Source organism: Nanorana parkeri, unplaced genomic scaffold, assembly GCF_000935625.1.
Source record: "Nanorana parkeri isolate BGI_ZX_2015 unplaced genomic scaffold, ASM93562v1 scaffold28, whole genome shotgun sequence".
In the NCBI taxonomy this organism is placed as follows: Eukaryota; Metazoa; Chordata; class Amphibia; order Anura; family Dicroglossidae; genus Nanorana; species Nanorana parkeri.
In genome coordinates, this window is record NW_017306296.1 from 2,795,305 (window position 1) to 2,821,391 (window position 26,087).

Below are 26,087 nucleotides of genomic sequence, written 5' to 3' on the forward strand. Positions count from 1 at the left end.
CAGATTCCTCCATCTACAATTAACTGTGTGGATGGAGTAATCTCCACCTGGGCCAATCTGTTGCACTTTTTCCATCTGACCACAGAAAATCTGCAGATAATTGTAAGGTGTATGGGCACCTTTAGAGTCTTGTGTGGGATAAAATCTCCAATCCTGGGCCCAGATTTTGCCAATTAATGGAATAGGCTGATCAGGTGGCTGGGGTCAGCCTTGTTAGGAGAGACTGGACCAGAGTTTAGTGAAGGAGGTGGTGTCTGTGAGAGGCACACAGGAGCCATGCTGGGTGGTGCATGTGGGAGAGCCACATGGGTGACAGCAAGGGAGGTTGGGAGAGTGGCGAGGCTACAAGAGCCAGGGACACACAGGAGCTGTGTACTATCTGAAACCACACAGGTGTGTGTGGAAACCATTCTTGCCATACTGGTGTGTTTATGGGCACTGAATACTACTGTGGTGCTGTTCTTCTGTGGGGTAGTGCACCATGAAACCCTGGGATTGGGTCAAGTGGTCTGTGAAAGTCGACATGTAGTTGGTGAGACTAATTATGTTACATTGTTCAAAGACAAGTGGCCTTTGTTTTTCCTTTTGCTTACAAGAAGCTTTTTTCTGTTTATGAAGAATTTGGGAGGAGACTTTCTGAAGAGTTAGAAAACCTCCCAGCGCAATAACCAATACCTCCAACTTCCCGAAGCACTCATCAATGTCCTCTAGAAGATTATTGTTAAAGTATATGTAAACCCAGTGAATAAATCTCATATAACCTTTAACACATTAATGTAGTTTCAAAAATCATTTGATATTTTATACTACACAGCTATCAATAAAATAATGCCTGGTGATCCTGCCATGACGGTCTTAAATAACACTTAATATTAAAAAAGTGAAAACTATTTTTTTAATTTTTAAATGCCAATTGTTTACGATGCTTAGTGCTTAAGCAAACATATTGTTATTTGGTTAGAGTTTACATATACTTTTAAAAAGGAATTTGTTTATTAACCTTTGCAGTGGGGCTACTCCTGCACTGCAAGGTTTAAGTGCTCATTTTTATCTAGGGACTAAAATAACAAAGATATACTCACCTGAAGCTCCGAGCTGGCCAACTGTCACAGCACTCCCTCCATCCTGTCTCCCCCCCCCCATGCAGAATTACAATCTTTCTCAGCGTCCTCACGTCTACACATAGTGTAGATACATTGATGATTTATGGGACCTTAGACTGCTGCAGAGGAGAAAGAAGCGTTGGAAGGACCAGTCTAAGAAGCTTTGGCTTGGAGCTTTGGGTGAGTATAACTTTGTTTTCTTTTTAACCTAGACAAATGGCCCCACTGCAAGGTGTAATAGAAACAAAATCCTGGAGTTCTTTAAAGTGATATTAAAGTCAAAATGGTTTCAAGCTGTTTCAAATGCTGATGAAATCACTTACAATGCATGATGCTTCTTGATATTTAAAAGTTTGAGCTTCCTGCAGAATCAGCTGGTCCTGCGCAGCGGCCCTGGTATCCTGCTTTAGGGTGGTTCCTTTCCTTTGCAGGGTCCTATGGAGCCACCCTTGCGTGTGCTAGTAAGCTGAGCGTGTCGCCACAAATACAAAGGCAAAGCAAGGCAATCCACTCCCCCTCCTGATGAGCCCTTCTTATCCCCCGCTTTTCTCCATACTAGTAGATGGTGCAGACTGCTGTGTCTCTTGTAATCTTGTATTGGACAGGAAGTTCAGGGAAGCAGAGCTGAGAGAATTGTAGTTAGCTGTTTGTAAACATGACTGTAAGTGCTTAGGCAAAAATATTTAGCTGGGCAATGTATATCTGTTTGATCTCGATTTATCATTGAAAAAAGAATAATACTACTTTAATCTAAAATAATGCATGAAATCGAAAGCATTGCTTGCAACCATTGAGCTGTCTACAGCCTTTCCTTATAAAGGTCTCACTATAAAAAATATACAGAACTTGCTAGAAATCACATGCCACACCAATATATAAAATTGTCATGGAGGAAAGTATCCTTAGTGAAGTTGATTCACAGATTATAGAGTTTCCACATTGCTCATCCCTACATCAGGCTTACTTTATTCTTCTTTTTAAGTGCAATGTTGGGAACACTTACAATTCATAAATCCTTTATTATCAATAATATTATTTAGAGTGGTAAAAGCACTCACATTTGAAAAAAATACATAAGATAAAACAAATCTTACTTTCCGATTTAATGCACATTATTTAAAATGAAAAAGATTCACAGTAGTCTAATAGGAATAGAACTTACCATTCAGGTGAAGCATTGTATGGTCAGGCTTGTCTCAGTGATATAAATAGGGCTTCTCTACAGAGATAACAATGGCCTGGGGTCCTTCAGATGACTCAAACAAGGATCAGCTCATTGGTGGTCACTGGTTGGGTTTAGTGAACTGTCAGCTAACAGCTTATGTAGATTCCAGTAAAAGTGCACACGCCAGCAGAGCCATTCAAAGTCAGCGACGAGTGGCCTCGTCCATTAAATGACTGGAAGTTTGTAACTGCATCATTGTTACATTCCAGCCCCAGTCAGCTGCCTGCCGGATAACGCTTCAGTGGTGCTGTTATCAAGCAGCCCATCCCTGTCTTGCAGAAGTGTGTAGAAATAACAGGCATTCCAATCAAATAACCACAGGGAATATTTGACACTTTCCAGCCATGTCTACTTTAAAACACACCCTTCATGTAACAGGTTCCTAGAAGAATACCTATAAGCACAATTACAATGAAGCCATCAATTAGACAACTGAGTTATATCAGAAATCCACTATATTTAGTTTTACCCTGATTTGTTTCTAAATTATTGCATCAATATTCAGCAGGCTTTTCAGTGAGCTTCTGGATGGCGCCGCAGCTTCTTGTTACTGTTAACTTATACTGTTTAAGTGGGGCTGAGAATCAGAGCACAGTTTAGGTAGAAAATGTGGTGTTCCTCCAAAAACCAGAGGGAGAATGGACCTAAGAACAAATGATAAAAAGCCACAGGAGAGAGTTATATAGAGGGTTATTCACGAATGAGCCGAAGCAATCGTCTAATCCTTTGGCTCACTTCAACCGCCGGAGCCCTCCGGTTCAGCCGAACTGAAGGGCTGCTGTACGGTCTATTTACAATAGGCCTGCCAGGCCTGTGCTCGGCTTAAGGGTCTGGTTGGGAGTTTTTGGAGAGACCCCACTTTTTTGTCCCCCATTTTTGGGGGTGGGGTTTCTCCTTAAAATTCCTACCAGACCTAAAGAGCCTGGTATGGTTTGGGAGGGGAACCCATGCTGTTTTTTTCCTTTCTTTTACATTTGTTTTGTTATTTTTTTAAAATATATATATTTGTATTCACATTTTTAAAAATGATTTCCTATATTTATTTTTTGCTACTTTTTTTAGCGAGCAGGATAACCGAGCCAAATGCCACTCAGTGGCAAACGGCTATTCGCTGACTGCCATTCAGCCCATATGAGAATTAGGCGAACGAGCGAGCTGCCGGAGGTTCGGCTCAGCCAATCCAGATGTTGGATCAGCTGAGTCAAACGGCTTCTTCACTTCGGCTCAGCCGAACTTGCTGAGCATGTTCAGCTGCACCAAAGCCAGCCGATGTATGGCTGAAATCAGCTGTACAGGCCCGAAGTGAATACACATAGTGTAGTCGATAAATGCACTAGAGTGAAAATGTGGTAAATTAGATCATGAAGATACTGGATTGTGTACTTACATCTGAGAGGCTGCAGGATGCCCAAGAGGAGATGAAGCAATCTGGAAGTGGAGCCTGAATAGAATTTTGCTGTCTCCATGCAGAATCTGATTGTGCTCAAGATATATTAGGGAAGATATCCCAGATAATCCTACATTGTGGGGTCGCTGGATCCTAGTACAGTTGCGGTAGAAGGTTTTGTGCTCCAAAAGTTGGTGGTAGGATTAGTAGATGCGCCCGGGTGGAAAGGATATGCTTGAAGACTTTTTCTTCAACAAAAGTTGATGTTTATTGGTCATTAAATAACATAAAACACCGTCAATGAGGGAATTTATCAAAACTGGAGCAGACAAAAACTGGAGCAGATGTACATGGCAACCAATCAGCTTCTCTTTTTCATTTTCAAATCTTAACTGAACAAACAGAAGAGAGAAGCTAATTGTTTGCCATGTACAGCTGCTCCAGTTTTTGTCTGCTCCAGTTTTGATAAATCCCCCCCAATATGTTTTGTGGTACTGTAGTGGGCACTTCTTAGGGAAGGTACATGGAACACTAAGGGGCCAATTTATAAATCTTCCACCCAGCCATATGTTGGGCAAATGCCATTTGCACAGAATTTCCTCTGCTCCATCTACTGGCAGGAATATAATGCAAATGGAATGTGACCAGCATACAGCTGGGTGGAAAATCTATCAATTGGCCCCTAAGTAAAATACATACAACATCAACAAATTGTAATAAAGTGAAAACTATGGTGGATACAAAATCAGACAAAAGATGATTAGCAATAGAAATAAAGGTAATGTCCTTTCCACATGGGCACATCTGCTAATTCTACCTGCAACCTTTGGAACATAAAACCCTCTAGTTTTGGTAGGCTCAAATTAGAGGCAATCTGGAAAAATGAGTATTTCCTATCCCTAAGTTTCCCAGCAGGCAGTCCGTGTAATAAATGAATGTTAATGCAAAGGTTGACTAAAATGTATATTTAAATGTGGATTGATGGGTATAAGCTACATTGGCCAGGGCTATGCCTGCTTAGCCATTTAATGTAAATGCGGAAAATTCACTTAAAGTCAATACTTAAAAGGCTCCCATTACAAAGTTATCAATAGTACATTACAAGTCTATGATAGTACAGATATGATTATATTATCCACTAAGTAAGCATATACATAAATCATGGCAATCGTGTATCTATACATGGGATGCTATGGGATCAAACTGTAGAAATTCATCAAATATTTTGTTGGGGGTCTGGGTGTGTCATAATTCAATATCAACACATAAAAAGTATGTAGTGGAAATAATAAATTACTGTATTAATAACCTGTTTTTAAAATGTATTCCAGCTTCTTGTTATTGCACACAGGAAAAGACTGTAAAGTAATGTGACTGAGGTTTTATTTACTCTATTTATTTTTTAATGCTACCTTTTAATCTAATACCCTAATAATGAATATGATTCTATTTGCACTAATATAGATTTTTGTTGTACTACAGCTAATGCGGTGATAACTTTTTAAACACTTTACTACTTTACCCAGTACGACAAGTAATTACTTCACATGCTCACTTAAAATAAACCCCACAATCCAGATCCTATATTTATTGTACCCTCTATGTTATTGTTTGTGTAGCTTAAAGTGACACTAAACTCAGGAGTTAAATCTTAAAAATGCATTCAAGTAACTTAAAGTGATATTAAAGTCCAAAGTTATTTCAAATGCTGAGGAAATCACTCACAATGGATGCTGCTCCTTGATGTTTAAACGTTTTTGTTTCCTGTACAATCAGTTGGTCCCGAGCACTGGTCCTGATATCCTGTTTTAGAGTAACTAATTTCTCAAGCAGAGTGCTATGCAGTCATGCTTGTGTGTGCTATAAACTGTGCGTGTCTCCACAAACACACAAATGGTTTTCAGAGTCCCATCGCACCCCTGACCGGAATAAACACCAAACACTCGTTGGTGGGTGCAACAGTGAAAGCAGATGGCGCCGCCTATCAATCAATGAAGGCCAGTGTTACTACGATTTCCACAACCGCACACAGCAAATCAAGCTATTCCACTGGCCCCCTTTCCTCTCTTCTCCATGCTAGTAGATGAACAGTTGCTGGGGTCTGTTGTCCTTTGTGCTCTTGTACAGGACAGGTACTTCAGGGAAGCTGAGTTGAGAGACCTGGAAGCAGCTGTTCAGAAACATGATGATTGTAATTGTTTTGGGAAAAATGTAAAGCAATGCTCTGCTGGGCAATGTATGTTTGTTTGATCTGGATTAATTATTGAAAAAACGTTTAATACTACTTTAACTGTTAACAAAAATGTAGCTTATTTGTATATTACTCAGCTGCTGATCCTCAAATCTTCTGTAAATTCGTGCTGAATTCATGTAGCCACTGCTCCAAGCGCACCCCGTGATGGACTACAATTTCATGTTTATTTTTCTAATTTATATTGAGACTGTAGTCCATCACAGGAGTGAGCTTGGAGCAGTGGCTACTTTACACCACATGTCGTCCTGTGACCCTGAAACTAACTATGGCCAAACTCCTTAATTTAGTGTCACTTTGACTTTTACTAAAAACAGCTTATGGACTTTACATAACATGTTTGGTGCTTTCCTCCTTGCACACCAGTGCGAACCAGCGATAAGTGCCAAGCTACAGCTGTTATTTCCTGGAGAGTTGACTAAAAAGAAATCCTCTCTTATACAAGTACCAAGATTGAATTTTACAATTGATCCAATGCCCCACACCCCTGTTGGACCTTCCAAGTTTCTATTATTGTGTGTGTTCTTATTGGTCAGATTTCCCCTCACTACCTGTGAGGACATAAAGTAATGGGAAATCTCTCCGAAAGGGACACAGACAAAAGCAAACACATTTTTTGTAGAGTGGGGAATTTATAAAACTTCTGACAAGGTTTTCTATTGCAGTCTGTGCTTGATTATGCAACTCACAGCTACTCCCCCTATTTATTGTCTTGGTGTCACAGGGACAGAAGGCATGGGAAAAATCTCTAAAAATGGGATCACAGACTGAAATCAAAACCTGGCAGAAAATTTAAGTCTTCCACGTTTTCCAAAATAAAAAAAATTGTCTAGACTTAGGCTTGCCATACCTGCCTAGATTCCTCCATCAACGGTCAACAGCCTGGATGGTGGAATCTCCAACTCAGCCATTGTATTCAAACAGTCGGCATGGGTTTCCTCCGGGTACTCCAGTTTCCTCCCAAACTCCAAAGACATGCTGCAAGGTTAATTGGCTCCTGTCTAAATTGGCCCTGTATGCGTGTGTAATAGAGACTTAAGATTGTAAGCTTCTTGTGAATGTGCACTATGTAAAGCGCTGCATAAATTGTCAGGGCTATATAAATACCAGAAATAAATAAATAAATATTTGTACAAACGTGTGTTGATGTGACTTGTCAAACTGTTCCATCTTTTTAGCTGAATTCACCCTTTAGACCACAAAATCTGTGACAAACTCTTCATGCATAAGGAATGAGCAGCACACACTTCTTTTGACACCCATGTGTATGTGAATTATCAGTGTGAAGTTAACTTATTAGTGTGACACATAACAAAGGAAAATCTCCCTAGCAAAAATCTCTTCATATCTTAAATAGCTCAATTTAAAATCTTGTTTCCACTGTCTGGTTAATCTAGGCCAGGCCTTCTCAAGTACGCTCCAAAATACAAGCTGACATTTACAAGCTCTGAAGTACCAGAAGATAAAGTCTGAAATGGAGCTGGCAGTCTTGTTATAGAAACTATGAAATGAAGAGTCTTACAGAAAGCAAGTACTTGAAGTGCTTTTGTATGTATTTATATACTCCCCGTATATTTATACATTGCTGCCATTGCATGTCCCCTGCGTCTGTTAGGTACAGGTCCCTGAAGATCCCAAGGAAAATTCTCAGAGATGCAAAACATGTTTATTCACATGTTCCGTCTTGTGATAATAGGCAGCTATTTCTGTGCACCTGCAAAGCTTTGAGCTGCATGAATTACCACCAGGCCTGGATTGCGTGGTTTAGGACTGGGGAGGCAGTCCTGTAATGGTAAATGGTGCCACAGGCCAAGGGGGGCATACCTGGCTACTTTCTGAATATGAAAGCAAGCCTGTCACTAGAAGTGCCAGTTTGAAATATGTAGGCTGTGTGCAGTATAGCACTTTTAGGTTCAGCAAAGTCAATGGATAATGCAATTCAAGGGCGCCTCAAAATAGGTTTTTGAGGTTCTGCATTGCAGTGTGGGATGCACTGGGCCTTTCTTCAGCATAACCCTACCATTGCACACTGCTGTAGATAAACGGTAGCACAAGGCACACTAATATAGTGTAGTATTTCCATGTTACTAACTATTCATAAACTATTTATAAAAGCATGCACTCACAAACCAGCAGTGTGGGTTCTCTCTATCTCCAGAGATGAGGTGTGGCAGAAAGCATAAAGGAGACCCCAAAATGGTTGTTATGTCTTAGATAAACCTGTTACCAATATATGCACTGAAGGTATCATCATGTATTAAAGGGGATCTGCAATAGTTTTTGTCACTTGTATTTTACATTGTTTTTTTTTTACATAATAAGTTTTTATTGAGGAGCAATTTTTCAATAAACATAGTTAACAAAAAAAAGAGGAGAAAAATAAAAAAAAATAACAACTATTGACAAGATGGTACCGCAGCCCCAAAATCCTTCAACGAATCTTCCCTGGCACCTCCCCGATGTGTTGCTCTTCCCAAATTGATACCCTATACCACATCTGGTGGTCCTGTCCACAGATCATGTCTTTTTGGGACCAGGTATTCATGGTCTATTGGCAGGTAACGGGCTCTACCCTTACCCCTTCCCCGAAGGTTGCTTTATTATCCGTTTTCCCAGGCTCCATCTCACGCTTTAAGAAAGACATACTCCGCTTCTGTATCTCCTCAGCTCACTCTCTCATCCCTAGACACTGGATCTCTACAAGGGTCCCTGCCGTGAAAGAATGGACAAGGGAACAAATACATTGCCTTTAAACTGTAACCTTTCACATGTACGATCTTAATCACCTGTTTATTTGATCTTATTTTTTTCTCTCTTTTTTTTTGTTAACTATGTGTATTTTACATTGTTTATTATGGTTTAGGACTGTGCAGCCCTGTAACCCCCAGCCTACTCAATACTCGCCTCTGCATAATAGTTCAGTTCTTTTTGTCTTGAGAAAAATAAATAATCTCTTGGTTTTTTTCTCTTTGGCTAAGCATGATTGAATCCTTCCAGAAAAAGTTGAAGTTGTACTGAATACGTAAAATAAAGTTGTATTTATTTTTATACATTTATATAATATTATTTGCATAATTGCATCTTTATGTTACAAAAATATAATAATACAGGATGCATCCATGATGATATTGAAGGGTATTCTCAGCTTTCTAAATAGATAGCCCAGCACTGTGTCTGTGCAAATTGAGCTCCTACTATTACTATAAGGTGTTATTCATGAAAGAGCCAAAGGATCTAGCCGTAGCTTCGGCTGATCCCTTGGCTCTCTTCGGCTGCCGTAGCCCTTCAGTTCAGTTAAACCGAAGGGCTGCTGTACGGGCTATTCGCTATAGCCCGTACAGCCGCTTTCGGCAGCTGAGCGGCTCAGGCAACCGAAGGCATATGCTTCGGCTTGACTGAGCCGAAGTGACAGCCGAAGAGGGTAGAACAAAGAAGCGTGATTCCTGACTCCAGAGAACACGTCTCCTCTTCTCTAGAGTACAGTGGCGGCGTGATTTACATCACTGCATCCGATGCTTTGCATTGCACTTGGTGATGTAAGGCTTGGATGCAGCTGCTCGGCCATGGAAACCCATTCCCTGAAGCTCTCTACGAACTGCTGTGGTGCCAATCTCAAGGGCACATGACGTTTGGAGGTCTGTAGCTATTGACTCTGCAGGCAGTTGGCAACTTCTGCACACTGTGCGCTTCAGCATGCGCTGACCCCGCTCTGTCATATATATATATATATAAAAAAAAAATATATATCTCATATATATATATATATATATATAAATAATGTATTCATCAATGTATATATAACATACAATTATTTTTTTTAAATGTTAAAAAAGTGGGAAGAAAGTTATTTTTTTAGTTTCAACCTGACAAATTCTGCTATGGGAATTGCATTGTGATGACATTCATTTCAATGGCACCCAAACGTGCCTCCCACCAGCAGTGCGATCGCCTGCACTGGAACGTGTAGTACCGCAATGCGCTCCAGTGTGGTGCAATTGCAAAATCAAAATTGTTTAAATCATCATTTTAAATCAGCTGGACCATTCTTGTTTGTCAATAAGATACCTGTTGATCTTGGTCACCATCATCTGGTTTAAAAGACAGGTAGATTTGTGTGTTTTCTGCATAGCAATGGTAGCTAACACCATAGTGTTGGACGATGTTTCCTAGTGAGATCATGTATATGGCAATTAATATTGATGACAGAATGGAGCCCTGTGGCACACCATAATGTAATGGAAGTGCGGTAGAGTGTGCATTTCTGTTGTGTCCCTATGTAATCTACCTGACAATAAGGAATGGGACCAGTGGAGCACTGTACTTTCTAGACCACAAAACAGCTTTAAGTGATCAAGTAAGATATTGTGGTCCACAGTGTCTAATGCAGCAGAAAGATCAATGAGGATAGGGATGGAGCCATCAGTAGATCATTCATTAGGCGGACTAGTGCCGTTTCTGAACTGTTTTTTTCCTGAAAACCAGATTGAAATTTGAAATAATTTTTCAGTTGACAGCCAGACTTCCAACCTCCGGCTTCAATCACCTTTCCTAAAAATGAGGTTTGACTCTGGTCTGTAGTTGGCCAAGATCTCTGGAAGGCCTGATAATGGCTTCCTTAAGTTGGTGTGTGCAATTTTTGGGACTGCTAGACTAATGTGGCTATGCAACTAGTAGAGGGCCTGCTCAGCACAGTTTTTCCGACATCTATACCATCAAATGTTGTCCAAAAGCTTGTTGATCTTGAGTCTGTATAACGGGGCTTTGAAAGGTCTGTGGATTGTTCAGCTTTATTTCCACCTCTGATGGAGGAGACTTGGGAAAGTAATTCATCACATCTTTCCAGTGAGAGTTCATCAACATGGTTAAAGAGAGTTCCTCCATTAACACTGTAACATTTATGGATCTTGTCCCTGATACTGGGAGACATAGTACCACACAAATTCAGGTTAGCATCAATGTTCACAAATGCTAGTGAGAAGAACTTTTTCAATTCTTCTACTGTGCGGGGCTTTATCTCAAAAATTGTATCCCTTATTACACCCCCAAATAAAGTCTATATTTGACAGGTTGGGTGAACGTGTTGGCCATCAATGCTGCCCTGTTGCCTGATCCAATTCTGTGGAAAGGTGTTGTTAAGGTAACTCCGTAACAAGAAAGCAAAAGTCAGCCACATTGTGCAACATGTTTATGTAATTGTTACCATCCACAGTTGTATCAAAACAACGGCCCCATGACACCATCGCTGTACAGCCCACCCCTTACCGTGATGCCTGGCTGATTCAACGCAGTTGCGATAGTCACATGAGGATCTTCATCTGCCCAGTATGCACAATTATGCCTGTTCATATGGCCTGACGACTTCTTGAAACAAGCTTCACCTGACCAGATGATCTTATCAAGGAAGTTCCTGAGAAATGTTGGTATGCATCATCTCATAGAATTGCAACCGACGATCTGAATCGTTCCCTATTAGTCAGAGTTGTAGACGGTATGGCTTCTATCTCAATGTACACCTACACTATACATTCTCCATAAAGAATATCAGGTCCAAGTCATATGGAAAGCTTACACCTATAGCAAGGAGAATATGGTGGTAGTTGGAAACCGGCCTATAGTACCCCATAAGCAAATATCAGAGCTTTCAGAGGAGATATGCGCTATATCTACTATACTGAAGGCAATGGCATTAAAACAAACACCTGCACAAATGTTGAAATTACCTTTAAAGATTGGTTTAGAATTTTTTTTCCCTGGGAATTTATCTGAGCAGTCTGTATTAATATTTTCTATAAAACTATTTGACCTGCGCAACTCTGATTAACTTTACATTTTTAGAATAATCCCCAGAACTTAACCTAGATTTCTTAAAAAAGAGCTAAGCTTTATTGAGGATTGTGCATAACCGGTAAGAGTTCTCATAGCTTTGATTTTTCCTTATACACCTGAAAAATTACTTCAAGGATATTTAAACTGCACAACAATGGACTACCCATGTGTTCTAAGTGGTTGCTAAACTACCGACATATTAGAAGTCAGAGGCTCTATAATGCTATAGATGACTGTCACACTAATGTCACCAATTTGTTTGCATCTGAGGTCTGTACATCCATTTCCCATTTGGATGAAAGAGCAGGAAAGTGGGTGGTATATGCAAACTTTTTTTAAACTGTATTTTAAACGATTTTTTAAATATAATTCAATAGCATATGCATACTAAAATGTTATCAGTGTACCTGTATTGCCCTACATATGCATAACGCAGCGAGACTGGAGACGGCAACCCGCAGATGCAGCAGTGCCGTCCGTCCGTTTTTTTACTACGGGCGGACGGCAAGAGGTTAAGGCCTGGTTCACACCTGAACGTTTTGTAGCGCGTACAAAACGCTCAAACATCTAAATCCCATTGTATTCAGTGGGTCTGGTTCACACCTTGCCATATTTCCGCCCGTCCGAACGCGATACAAAACGGCTTACGCCCAAAGAAGTACATGTACTTCTTTGGGGTGTTTTGGTTTCGCGTTTCCATTGGGATACAGCCAAGTAGCACTCGGAAACAGGCGTTTGTCGCACGTTTTTTTCACCGCGGATCGCGGTAAAAACGCGCGACAAACGCGCATATTCAATACGCCTAGGTGTGAACCCAGCCTAAGTGTACAACACCAAATTATTGTGTAGCCAACTGCATTAGGTAGTATATGAGAAAATAACACTGCATTGGTATCAGAATCAAGAATGCACCTGAAACATACAGGGGGGCAATTTATCAAAACTGGAGCAGACAGAATCTGGAGCAGTTGCCCGTGGCAACCAATCAGCGCCTCTGTTCAGTTAAGGTTTGAAAATAAAAGAGAGAAGCTGATTGGTTGCCCTGCACAGCTGCTCTGGATTTTCTCTGCTCCAGTTTTGATAAATGCCCCACACAGTATGTTTGGATCAGAATTAAAGCTGAATCCCAGACAGATATAATGTAGAAGACACACATTCATTCAGCTCTGTAGTCGTTATAGAAAGGGTCTCTTCTATGTAATGGAAATTAGGAGAGGGGGCTGTTTGCAGTTCAATTTGGGGGAGCAGCCTAGGGTGGCAATGCTGCTCCTCCATAGATACAGAACATTTAGCATGTTAGCATTGTCACCTTAGGACAGAAATTGTGCTATCTGCAAGATCACCAGGTACAAATAAAAGAAAAAAACATTCTGAAAAAGGGAAACCAGTGCAGCCACATTTTAGGACTTGTAAGCTCCATACATTTTAAGCAGGGGCATAACTAGAAATCACAGGGCCCCATAGCAACATTTTGTACAGGGCCCTATGATTTCTTTTTATGCCCACCTGATATCCCAAACAGCCCACCTGAGAGTGATCCTGCAGAGCCCACCATAGACGTTCTATGGTGGACTCTGCAAGGTCTCAGGTGGACTGGTCAAACCCTCTTGCCTGTCAGCCGCGATCATCGCCGGGCCCCACCTGCTCCTTCACTGCCGACGCTGGTGTTCTATCGAGCTCTCCGACTGGGCACTTCACATCCGGTGACTGCCAGTAGATATACAGCAGATGGAGCTAGTGCGCATGGCCTCCTCCATAGCTGCTGGCTGTCACTGACTCAGCAGCAGCTGTGAGGAGGAACGTGCCGCTGCACAGATTCCTGGCAGGTGGTCAGTGATCTGAACAGCGGCGTGTTCCTCCTCACAGCCGCTAGTGACAGCCAGCAGCATGAGACGCCATAGCAACCCAGGCGGTCCGCATGGCATCAGCGGGATGCCCTGGCCGGGCCCCCCTGTGCCCACAGGCCCCATAGCGGCCGCCTGGGTCGCTGTGGTGATTGTTCCGCCACTGATTTTTAAATCTTAAAGTTAAATCTGAACACTAGGCAAGCAGTTTACTGCACATCTGAAATACACACATAAGAAGGGTATATGTCAAACGATGTGCAATTCTGCCCAGCCACTTTATTGGTTTATCCATCTTAGCCAGCATGATCAGGAAAGTGTACACTATGTCTGTGCAAAAGAAAAGCATATTCAGTGTCTCTCTGCAATGCATGCATGGTTCCTCATGTTGTATTCCTTTAAAATGCTGTATAGAAAAACTAATGTTGATCTGCCAAAAATCCAGTGAGCTCACAACTTCTGAGCTGACAAAACAGTGTATCTAATGCACTGAAATCCCAAACAGTGGTGTCTCCCCTTCTGGAGGTCAAAGCTATACTTCCCCTCTCCTCATCTCTAAAACATGAGGAGCAGGGAAGGCAGGGCTGGCAATACTTATGGGATTGCAGTGCAGGAGAGCACTGTTGTTCGCTCAAACAAGAAGTAAGAAGTCAATATCCCAGACATACACTTTCGGGTTTTTTCTGCCAGGCATTTGCAAACTTCCTAAAAATCTGCTTCAGCACAACAAAAAGGGGAGAGGAAAGTGGGACAGGGGGATTTGGTTGCATAAGAGGGACAGTTCCTCCACATGTGGGACAGTTGGGAGCTATGGATGCACTCTGAAATGCCAACAACACCCAAGACTTAGGATTCCTATGCATGGATTTTCATTTTTATCCGGGCCACCAGCTGTTTTATAACATTCTGTTGTTTCTAAGTATTCTGGGAACACCTTATTCTCTGTGTGCGATTCTGCAGGCCAGGGAACTGAACACATCAAAGCTTTTCCACAGTTTCAATTTCCATGGCCGGATCACTAATATAAAACAATCAACACTGCTTCATTATGCATTACATGCAGGTTGATGTTCTTTTCATTCGGGAAGGCTGCACAGCACAGTGGCTAAGTGAAAGTGCTGCTTGATCTGCCTGCAAGGGTTGGGTAGACTGGCGCACTTCACTGATGCCTAGAGGACAATTTGAAGACATGTGCAGGTATTTTGAGCATGTTTGAACTTCTAGGCTTAATTTCCAATTTTAAGCGGAATGTAATTTTCTGTCAGAGGTCATCCTTTTCCTTACATCACCATAACTGGTAATTTATTACAACGCCTCAGGAATACTTTTAGCTATTTGCCAGCAGCATCTTTGGAGGATTCATGTGTTGAGACCTGCGTAGAGGAGTTCCAAGCCCTGCACTTAGAGAGATGCAAAGCTAGTTAGGGAAATTGCATTTGTCCCTTTTTTTTCCCTGATTAAGATCAAATTAACTAAAAAATCCAGCACTGAGACTAGCACCTCCTTGAAACACTCGCTGGAGGTGGGAAGAGCAGGGTTCAGAGTTCTAACCTGTATGGCCCGGAGAAATACAAGAAGCTAATGGGTTACTTCACAATACCTCCCCTAGCCAAAACTGAAATACCAGTTATGAAAGGACTGACTCTCTAATCCCCCAACAACATAGTCAGATTGGAGATTGCACCCTTGGAGTCACTAGAAGAAGAAGGTTCAAACCTAACATTCTTTCTTTCGTTTTGTATAATTTGGAAACAAATCCCTCTGACCCCCAACAAGTGTTATCCTGCACTAAAACTTTTATCCTTTTATCTCTTAATTATGTTCTTAACTAGTGAAAAGCCAGTATAAAGAAAAAGTGATGGTGGAAAAAACTATTCTGGGTCCCAATAATTATTTTGGAACATACATTCTTAATGGTCCACATAACAGGGGGTGGGAAGGGTTGCCTAACCACAATTTATCAAAACTGGAGCAGACAGAAACTGGAGCAGTTACCCATGGCAACTAATTAGTTTCTATCTTTCATTTCCAAAGCTTAACTGAACAAAGTGAGGGGAGAAACTTACTACAGGCAACTGCTTCAGATTCTGGCTGTTTCGGTTTTCATTAAATCCTCCCATTGTGCCGGGAAGGTGTCCCTGTTTCTCATCTCAGAATGTTGGGAGGTATGGTGTTGGAAAGAGTTAGGGCTAGTTCACACCAGCACCAGTGCGTGCCGGCCCCCTTTTGGCCAGAACGCACTGGATCGCATCCTGACCGGCTCACTTTGTTATGGGGCGGGTGGCGATGCATTGAAGTCAATGGCCCCTCAGCCACGCCCTCCGGCCGCAATGCAACCACACCCGACTGGAACGCAGGCATTCATGTGCCACATTCCGTGCGGGCAATCGCACTACGGCCAGAGGGCGTGGCTGCAGTGCCATTGTCTTCAATGCACCGCCACGCCCCCTCCTGCCCCAAAACAAAGTGAGCCGGCCGGGATGCGATCCAGTGCGTTCCGGTCAGAATCGGTCTGGAACGCACTGGGGCTGGTGTGAACTAGCCCTTATTGTCACTTTCTGGCCCTTTTCACAGGCCAGGATGTGAGGGGACATCTCTTCAAAGGAGATATAAACAGCAATCTGAACATTTTTTATTAGAATTGAGAAAGATCAGAGCTTTGCCTTCACTTTCTGTCAGGTGCAGGTGCAGGCATATCCACATTTCTGTGATTTTGTATTCTTCTGAATGGCTCTTTCATCTCGTACTTAAACACAGATCTCTGCAAACTATTTTTTTCAGCTTCCTAACATTGGTTATCTCTCAAGTGAGTCACTTGGAAGTTAACATTTGTTCTGGAGATATTCCTGTGCTGGGTGGGCGGATATGTCTCACCTCCTCTCTCATCAGTATTACAGCAAGAGCCCACAACATGGAAGGTTTCCATGCATATGTAAGAGAAGAAGGAAAAACAAGACGCATGCATTCTATTCATCATTACGGCTGCATTACAGGGCAAGGAAAAGTCTGTCACTGAACTGCTGTTGAGCATGTACATGGAGTATCAGGAGAGGAAGGTGTTAACATCTTCTAGCTTTAAGGTAACAGGCTTGTTTTAGACTGTTCTAGGTGAACCTTGAGGCCTTTTACTGATTGGCGGAAGTGTTTGGCCAATCAGGTGCTTTTAAGGCAAGGGAATAATAATTAAAGGGGATTCATGAGGGGCTCAGTGTGTTGGAGATGCTCCTGCAGGCAGTTAGCTTTCCTCTTCTCCGGCCCTCTCAGGCTCCTGGGTAGTCCGATGCTGCCTGTGGACTGAGGAATGAATGTTTAATAAGATGACAACATTTACTGCCATTGTGGCCTCCTCTGTTCCACGCTGAACCTCATAGACAGCAGAGGATGAAATAAAAGAAAGTTCACATTCTCCTGCAGCTTCTGTGTGTGACACTCCAGTAATTTTGCTGCCATTAGGCCACGTTACACCAGTGACTTTGTAGAAAAGATTTGTAGCAGCCACAGACCTCTCTGATACTTTTCTCTGGTGATTTGTAGCTAGCTATCGAGCCGCTGTACAATGCTTGTCATTGCATAACAAGAGCAGCTAGGGAATCTGGCGATTCTGTACCTAGCTCCAAACATCACAAAAAAGTCAAATGCTCATTGACTGAGCTACAGAGCCCTAGAATGGCTGCAACACAAACCTTTCATTGGCTACTATTACATTTTTCCTAGCAACAGAAACAAATAAAGGGATGCTGTCAATCTGCCCATTCCTTACATAAATGGGAGTCAATCACGAATGGATATTAGTACTGCAAGTTCCACATCTACTGAAAATCTCCTTCAGGAAGCTGGAGCATGGCAGGTTGGTAAAATGGGTAGATGGCTTCCATGATTGTTAGCATAGAGGCAGGTAGAAGTCCGGTCACCTGAATATAGATCCCAGAAGTGAAGGGGCTTTCAATCCTTGTGCAGGTATAGAGAGCAAGAGCCCTCCTTGCAGATGCAATTATAGGGTTAATGGCAGGGTCTGCTTTTATTATCTGCCATCTAGGCTAACTGTCTTGTGGCACCCCCTTTAACTCCAATCAAGGGGCTAGAATCATATCAAGAGGATCAGAAGCCATGTCCACACAAGGCATGCCAAGCCTGGGGCTTTAATCGCCCTGCATTAGGTTACGCAGAAATTAATATAAATAGGGCAAATTTTTACCTTAGCCTGCAAGTAGCGCGGGACCATTTGAAATGGAAGTATATGTACACATGTGATGTTACAAACACTACCTCTTTGCTAAAGCCAGAGCTTCCCCCAAGTTACCTTTAAAGACCAATGCCAGACAAATCAGTGAGCTGCTAATGCTATCAGGCAAACACTGTAACTGTGCTATTCAGAAAATCTACTTGTTTGAGTTCACTTAGATTGGAATTTTATGTTATCCATTGCAGCCAGGTTTCAAAGAAAAACTTGTGGGGTAGGTAGGTCTGCTTCCGAGAACCTGGGGTACATTAGGAATTGTGCTGTATATTATACATAGGAATACAAATACCAGCAATGCATTATACACTGTATGTATAATGTATTGCTGGGATTTGTTGTACTCCTCTATAGCTGGTGATATTCTGCATTGCGCTGTATAGAGGACTACAAGTCCCAGCAATAATACATTATACAGCGCAATGTGGAATACCACCAGCTATAGAGGACTACAACAAATCCCAGCAATAGTACATTATAAAGTGGTACAATGCTAAATACCACCAGCTATAGAGGACTACAAAACCCAGCAATAGTACATTATACAGCGCAATGCAGAATGCCGCCAGCTATTGTGTACTATTGATGGGATTTGTTGTATTCCTCTATAGCTGGCGGTGTTCTGCATAGCGCTGTATAATGTGCTTTTGCTGGGTTTTGTAGTCCTCCATAGCCGGTGCCATTCTGCATTCATTGCTGTATAATTTTACACTTTTCATTTCACTATATTGCACACCACACTATCTTTTTTTTTCTTTTTTACTTCCACCGCTCCAAGCTTGCTCCTGTGATGGACTACAACCTCAATACAAACTAATAGCCTATCACTGGAGCCATTTTTTAAACTTTATTTTATTGTTTATCCGATTAACCGATTAATCGAACTTAATAATCGGCTAACTAATCGATTTTGAAAATAATCGTTAGCTGCAGCTCTAGGGTACATAATCTCTTCTTTCTATTTTTGTATTGGTTGCATGACCAGTTAGATTTAAACTTCCAAGGCAGCCCTGAATCTGGTTGGTAAATCCACCTGACTTATGAGGGGCCTCCTGCTTTGTGTAGAGCTGATGAATCCAAGTCACAAAGCCCAAATAATGACTGTTTTCCTTTAACGGAAGATCTGTGGCCAGTGCCTCATTTCCACATTTTACCCAAATCTGATTGGTGGTTGTGAGAAAACTTTCAGTACTCACACTTTCAATCAGACTTACTGTATGTAAAAGAAAGCAAGAAGCCTGTAGATATCCGATTAACCGATTAATCGAACTTAATAATCGGCTAACTAATCGATTTTGAAAATAATCGTTAGCTGCAGCTCTAGTAGTGGGTGAGTTTGGGAATAATTATCCCAGATTACCAACAAGTGTACAAAAGAGTCTCCTTAACAACTAGATTACTAAAAGAAGAAAAAAGGATTGACAAGTACAGTGCAGCAAAGCTGGGTGAAAAGCTGAGGCGCTGAGCAGGTAGGCTGAGTACCTTATATGCTCTCATGACATAAAATGAACAAGTGTCTACATAGTGACCAGCAGCAAAGGAGTTAGATGTCTGTAGGTGCAGACACTGTGGAGCAATTCATCCTAAATGTTCACAGCAGAGGCACTGAAGTCTTTCAAGCTGGTTCTAAGGTGTGAGGTGAGCAAATGGAGATTTAGCAGTTTATAGACCCAACCTGGAGGACTTCAGTGTTTTTCTTGTGAGATTTGAGGTTGAACTGCTGCACACTGCCTACAACTACAGAGGTTAGTAAAATTAATCTACTTGATAAGTATATGTCTAATCAATAACTGGTGCCAGCACTGTTAGCATGTAACTGTTCATCCGACCAGTTACATGTGTATAGAGCCTCTGACCAACCCTGCATGACCCTGCAGTCATGAGGTGGTGTTTCTGCTGAGTTTCTGGATGCACAAAAACTGGCCACAGCTAATCGGCCAATTTGCATGTAGCCATAGCACAGAATGCAGCTGAGTGCACAGGCAGAACCCCAGATCATCCATATGAATGAGGACTAAGTGAAGTTTGCTTTTTTTCTATGAAAATCAAACAAAACTTTCTGGAAATCCCTCCTAGCCAGTTCTTTTTACCCCTACTTAGTAAATTACACCACTCCCAGGCCTATGGCTAGTGATCTGTAGAACGATATCAGATGGTTGTTTTACAAGGTCTACATCTATGGTTGCCTTCCTGCGGCCCTAGAGCTATGTTTGTGCAGACAACAGTATTTGGTTTTTGCCTACCTAGGTGCTTACTCAAACCAGTGAAGCAAAAATATTCTTTAGGCTGGGCTCTAGTAGTTTAGTTATTTGGTTGATTTCTTTCCCGCTGCCTTATTTTTTTCTGTGCTGTCCATCTGTTTACTTCCCTTGTGATCTTTTATAATGGATTTTGCTGTAGGGAGCACAAATGTGAAAGCACTGGCTTGCACAGGGGCTTTAATAGCAGTGATCTCTACTGTAGCAGTCCCATGTAATGTCATCTAAAGCATGCCCATGTCTTCAAAAACACCTATAGTATGTTCCTAGTCTGTAATCATCTCCTGTAGCATGCTGGCAGTCTTTGACCATCAGCTGTATGTCTGCAGTCTCTAACCATCTCTTGTAGGATGTCCACAGTCTCTGACAGCTTTCTCTAGCATTACATTCACTGAATATCATATGCGACCCCTTGAGGCCCTTTATTTCAAGACCTAACCAACCATGGCCTTTAATCTATATAAAGGACTGAAGTGAAGTGTCATGTTGTGGACTATCCATTTTAACCATACCGATTGCCCCAACACATACTATTACTAGTTGCTACCTTAGTGTTTGTGGCAGAGGTACCTATCTGCAAGGAACAAGCAGGGAACAAGCTATTACTACATTAGCACCTATTAGAGCTATTCATGACTCCCTTTAGAAGCACTGGCTTCCTGACAGTCCTTGCAAATCCCAGAAGTTAGAGAGGTAATGATATGACATAAATCACCGACAGTGCCTATCTATTAGTGTTTCACTGCTTCCATTGCACGTGACTTCCAAATTTAGACAGATTTTTCTGGGTACATTTTTCAAGACAATTTCTGCAGCAATCAATGCAATGCTTTCTATAGGGTACCCCAAGATTATTATTATTATTATTATGCAGGATTTATATAGCGTCAACAGTTTGCGCAGCGCTTCACAATATAGGGAAGACATTATAATTACTAAACAATTCAAGACTAGATGGTAAGGACTAGGAGGGCCCTGCCCGTGAGGGCTTCCAATCTAAAAGGGAGGGGGAAGTGATACATGAGGATGTAGCTGTGTGGGGATGAATTGTTTGAGAATGTGATGGTTGAGTGGTTAGGTTGAGGTGGGATAGGCTTCCCTAAAGAGATGATGTCAGGGACCAGATCACCTCCAGGTGGCGCTGGAGCAGATCCTGCATTTCCAGTGCTCACCTGCAGGTGTCTCCAGGCAGACGATGGAGCTAGAGAGCAGGTCTTGGGAGGAGCGGAGGGGACGGTTAGGGTGATACTTTGATACAAGGTTTGAGATATAGCCGGGGGCAGTGTTGTGGATGGCTTTGTAAGTGGTTGTTAATTCTATTTTGAATTTTATCCTATGGCAATTGGAAGCCAGTGCAGGGATCAGCAGACGAGGGTTGCAGATACTAAGTGGTTGGTTAGGTGGATAAGTCTTGCAGCAGCATTCATGATAGATAGACTGAAGGGGGGATAGGCTGTGTAGAGATAGGCCAATGATCATGTATTTAAATATACCAGATGTAGACAAATTAATATGAAAGTCAATAGCCAGCCTGTCCAATCCTGGAGCCAGCTCCATTGACAATAACTAAGGAAAACCTAAGCGCCAGCTTTAATTTTTTAAGGAGCAGTGGCTATCTAGCCCCTGGGATTTGTCCAGCACTGATATATATATCACATTTCTAATGTGAGAATCCTGTCATGTAAATACCACACACCACTACATAACGATCAACAGGTTACATGTCAGTGCAAAGGTGACATAAAGTTAACAAGCCAGCAAGCAATCACAGAAAAATTAACTTCCTTTCCTTAACACATTCCCAGATCATATAGTGTCTATACACAGGTTGTGATGTCAAAGAGTGCTTTTGTCAGGGAATGATCCATAGAACAAAAACAGGATTTGTAAAGCCTGACCCTGGTAATCTGAAGCCATCTGTTCAAATTAATAGTCACCAAGGAAACAAGTCAACTGTGAGCTGTCAAAGAGAAGGGAGTTACTAGAGACAACTGGGACACATCCAAAGCAGCCTAGAGAGATGCCTACAATCCATATGAGCATGTGGGAGCATTGCAAACTTAGTAGGGCGGCCATATGGAAAAGCAATTACACAGCTAAGCTTCAAAACTGAACTGTTTTGAGATGAAATGAGAAAAGCATAGTTTTGCAATAATATAATGTTGAATTTGGTTGTTCACTTTAGTGATCTATAGTCACCCACAGCAACCACTTTCACAGGTCTGAATGGACGTAACCAAACCTGGTTATTGTGTGTTACACAACCAATATGCTATTTGCGATGTTTGTGGTGTGACATTTAAATATTGATACATTCAAAGAAAACCTGTTCCTTGCCCATTGCAGCTAAACTATCAGATTTAGACCCCCTCAATTTCCAGCTGCCCCTGAAAGATCACTGTATAAGTTTAAACCATCATTCACACATCTGCAATGCTATGTGGCAAGTGTGCTGCAACGGTTCGTTGCAACACTCATATGATGGCTACTGGCTAGGTGTGTTGGGTGCCATCAAGAAATATTTGCACCGCAGAGTATTCAACATTGCAACATGCAATCTCATGCGATGCGGAATCGTGTGCGGCATCGCAAATGCTTCCAAATTGCATAGATGTGAATAAGGGGGTTAGGTTGAGAGGAGATATTGTAAGGGTTTCAATACAGCAGGTAACAGGGTGGGAGTGCGATTGAGTATGTGATGTCTGGAGCAGGGAGTAAGGCATTAAAGCTCAGGGGCCCTGGGTCAAAAATTGCAATAGGATCCCGTTCTGTCAATGGTCACAGTTGGCTTTTCATGCAAATCCAGGACCAGCTCTTCAGTGACATGTGCACCCATCTCTGAAAAGACTAATTCACCCAAAGGGGATATTTCAATTATAGGTACAGTTTTGGTGTGGGCTATGGAAGTGACATTGCCTTGCAATAGTTCCTAACCCTTTTACCAACCTAATTTGGGAGTTGTACGTGCTTCTGGCCACCTTGAGGTGTTCTTCTTACTCCTTTGCTCCATAGTGTGTCATGTAAAATAAATAAAAAATCCAGCACATGGAATGGGTCCCACTTTTAACTGCAAGATATGCAGACCTGGAAACTTACACACATGATAAACTGCAAATGGTTTACAGGGCCATCTTTATTATTGATTGGACCCTGGGCTAACATCTTCTTGGGCCCTGCGTCCCTACCCACCATGCCCCACCCTCACTGCACCTCTAACTGCCCAGTCCCTGAGATGTCATGCTAGGCACTGTTTGGCAGGGGACGAGCAACAGTATGCAATGCATAGTGAACAGAATGGTGCTGCGGCTCAGTCGGCAGTTGCTTTGGGCCCCACAACAATGACTGGGCCCCGGGTAACTGCCACTTTTGCCCTGCGTTAAAGACGGCCCTGATGGTTTTTATCTCCAATGTGTACCAAAAAACACACACCGGTGATATGACCCTTCAGGTACACAAGAGTCAGGCTGAAATTGCTGTGAGTTGCAAATTAGATACATCTTCCAAACCAAAGATTACAACCTCACGTTCAGTCAAGGTATGACATTTTTACAAACATAAGAATAAAGTATAGCAATGACATTAGTTGCCCTAAGCCAAGTAATATAAAATTCGGAACCACAAAAAAAAAAACCAGCTTTGGAAAAAAATATTTTTTTTTTGTAAGCAGAAAGTTCATATTAATAAACCAACCCTGCCTTTGCTCAGTTCTGAAATTCTGTATTTCTCTATAGATCCTGCATGGATATCAGCCCCACAGAGTATATCTAGCCCTAGAAATCTGCCTAGAATAAAACTCCCAAAGCAACCATTCAGCTTCTCTAAAATTACAGAATGATAGCAGAAGGTTGATGGTTGATCAGTTGATGAGAGCAACATAGATAATTGATTGCTAAGGTTAATTGATGAAGTCCCTATGCCATAGGCCAGGGTGCTCTGTAAGGTTTGGGCCACCTGGACAAATGTCCCTGCTGATTTTTAAGCTTTATAAGTTGAATGTTTTAGTTTGTTTCTACCTTCAGCAATATTCCATTTCATTTGTACTGCCCAAAATTATTATACAATAGTCAAAATTTAACTTTTCACTGTAAAAAAAAAAAAAAAAATACATGTTCCATTTGAAAATAAAACAATAACATGATATAAGTTGAGTAAAACGTCTATGTTGATCTAATCCCAGTTACTAAAGGCTTACACAAAAATAATGTGATTCCAAAAGTTGAATTCAGTCTTTTTTACATCTGCAAATGTCATTAAAGTACTACCTGGTGATCCTGTAATAAGGGTCCTTGTTCAGGTACTTCCTGTAAAGGGGTGACAACTGTCTCTCAATTGCACTCGTGCATTGTCAGCGTGTCATATGACTCCCTAAAGGGGAGAAGATGTGTCTGCACAGTCACCTGTTGTGCCCATCGGGGGCTCATATAACAGGGTGACAACGCAGGAGGAGGCATGGTCCACTCTTGTCACTATGAGAAAGCCAATCCACAGCAATGATGTGTAGCCAACAATGGAGTTAGTGATAGTAAAAAGAATGTGGATGAAAGAGGCCGGAGAAGATCAAAAGCAAAGAGATGCAAAAAAGGTAAAAACATGACATTCTGTAGTTGTATTTATGATACATTGTTGTTTGTTGTAGTTGCTTATGATACACAGTGATTTAGCAATATAAATATTATCCAGTTATGGTTTTAAAACCACTTTATGATCTATCCATCAAGTCCATGTGACTTGGGCCAGCTTGCTCTGTGTGGTTTGGGCTAACTACAGACAATTGGATCTGTTGGTGTTTAGCTTTTTAGGGTGACTTTTGTAGTTTGTTTCTACTTCTATAAAACCTTCAGCCGCTCCCCAATTCAACAGTACGCTGTCAACAAGATCATACTATATTCCGATTCTCAACTATCAACCATGCAATATTATAAATGTACCATTAGAAAATACAACAAAGTAAATAGCACAATGTAAGAATAATACAAATACTCGGTGCTTAAAGTGACACTAAATTCAGGAGTTAAATCTTAAAAATACATTCAAATACTACTAACAAAAATGTATCTTATTTGTGTATCACTCGGCTGTAGATCCTCAAATCATCTCTGAATTGGTGCCAACATTGTCCTTCCTTCTCTGTGTGTGTTGTAAAGTAGTCACCGCTCCAAGCTCGCTCCTGTGATAGACTACCATCTCAGTACAAATTAGTACCTAACAGTGATACTGTAGTCCATCACAGGAGCGAGCTTGGAGCAGGAGCTTCCTGTATTAAAACCAGTCGCTGCTGAGTTCTCTCCATGTACAGGGTGACTGGTCTTGTCTCCACCCCGCCTCTAGTTTTCTAGACTAGCCCATAGTGGGTGGAGCCTGTTAAGTCATTCCCACAGCTCTGCCCTCTGCTCAGTACATTGATGATAATATCTGGCTTTGCAAAGGCATCAATCGCCTACAGAATGGATTTATTTCCTTTGTAACTATTGTGGAATATATTTCAATGAAAGTTTTTGTGCCCGGAGTTCAGCTTTAATGTAAAATGACCCTTTAAATATCTAGTAAAAGCCTTTGTCCTTTCCATTTCCAAATAGCGAAATCTGACAGCTGGGGCGGCCTGTGAAAGACTTAGGGTGTCCCATGGTGGGACAGTCCAGTATTGAGAGGCCTGGTCTCCATGACATATCCACCATGGCCATAGACAAGCCAAGCTGCCCATGTCTAAGATAATAAGAGTTCATATTAAGAAGCATGACCTATGAGCAGGACTGCAGATTGGTATATAAATAAAGTAGTAAAATGCAGATATGGAGAAAAGAACTGCAATGTGATTTACTACAGGGCTGGAGAGTGGATGGTGCAGGGTAGAAGGTGCATCTTTCAAGGATGCTAATGCAACAAAGCACATGACATGAAAGCATGCTTATGGGGCATGAATAATAGCACGGAGTATATGATATGAGAGCAGAAAACG

The 26,087-nt window shown here is 41.7% G+C and overlaps 1 protein-coding gene across 4 annotated transcripts in view; it reads right to left on the bottom strand.

Moving 5' to 3' along the window:
- The window catches only part of PAK5 (p21 (RAC1) activated kinase 5), a 98,542-nt gene that overhangs the window by 72,142 nt on the left and 313 nt on the right, over window positions 1-26,087 (bottom strand). The window lies entirely within an intron of this gene.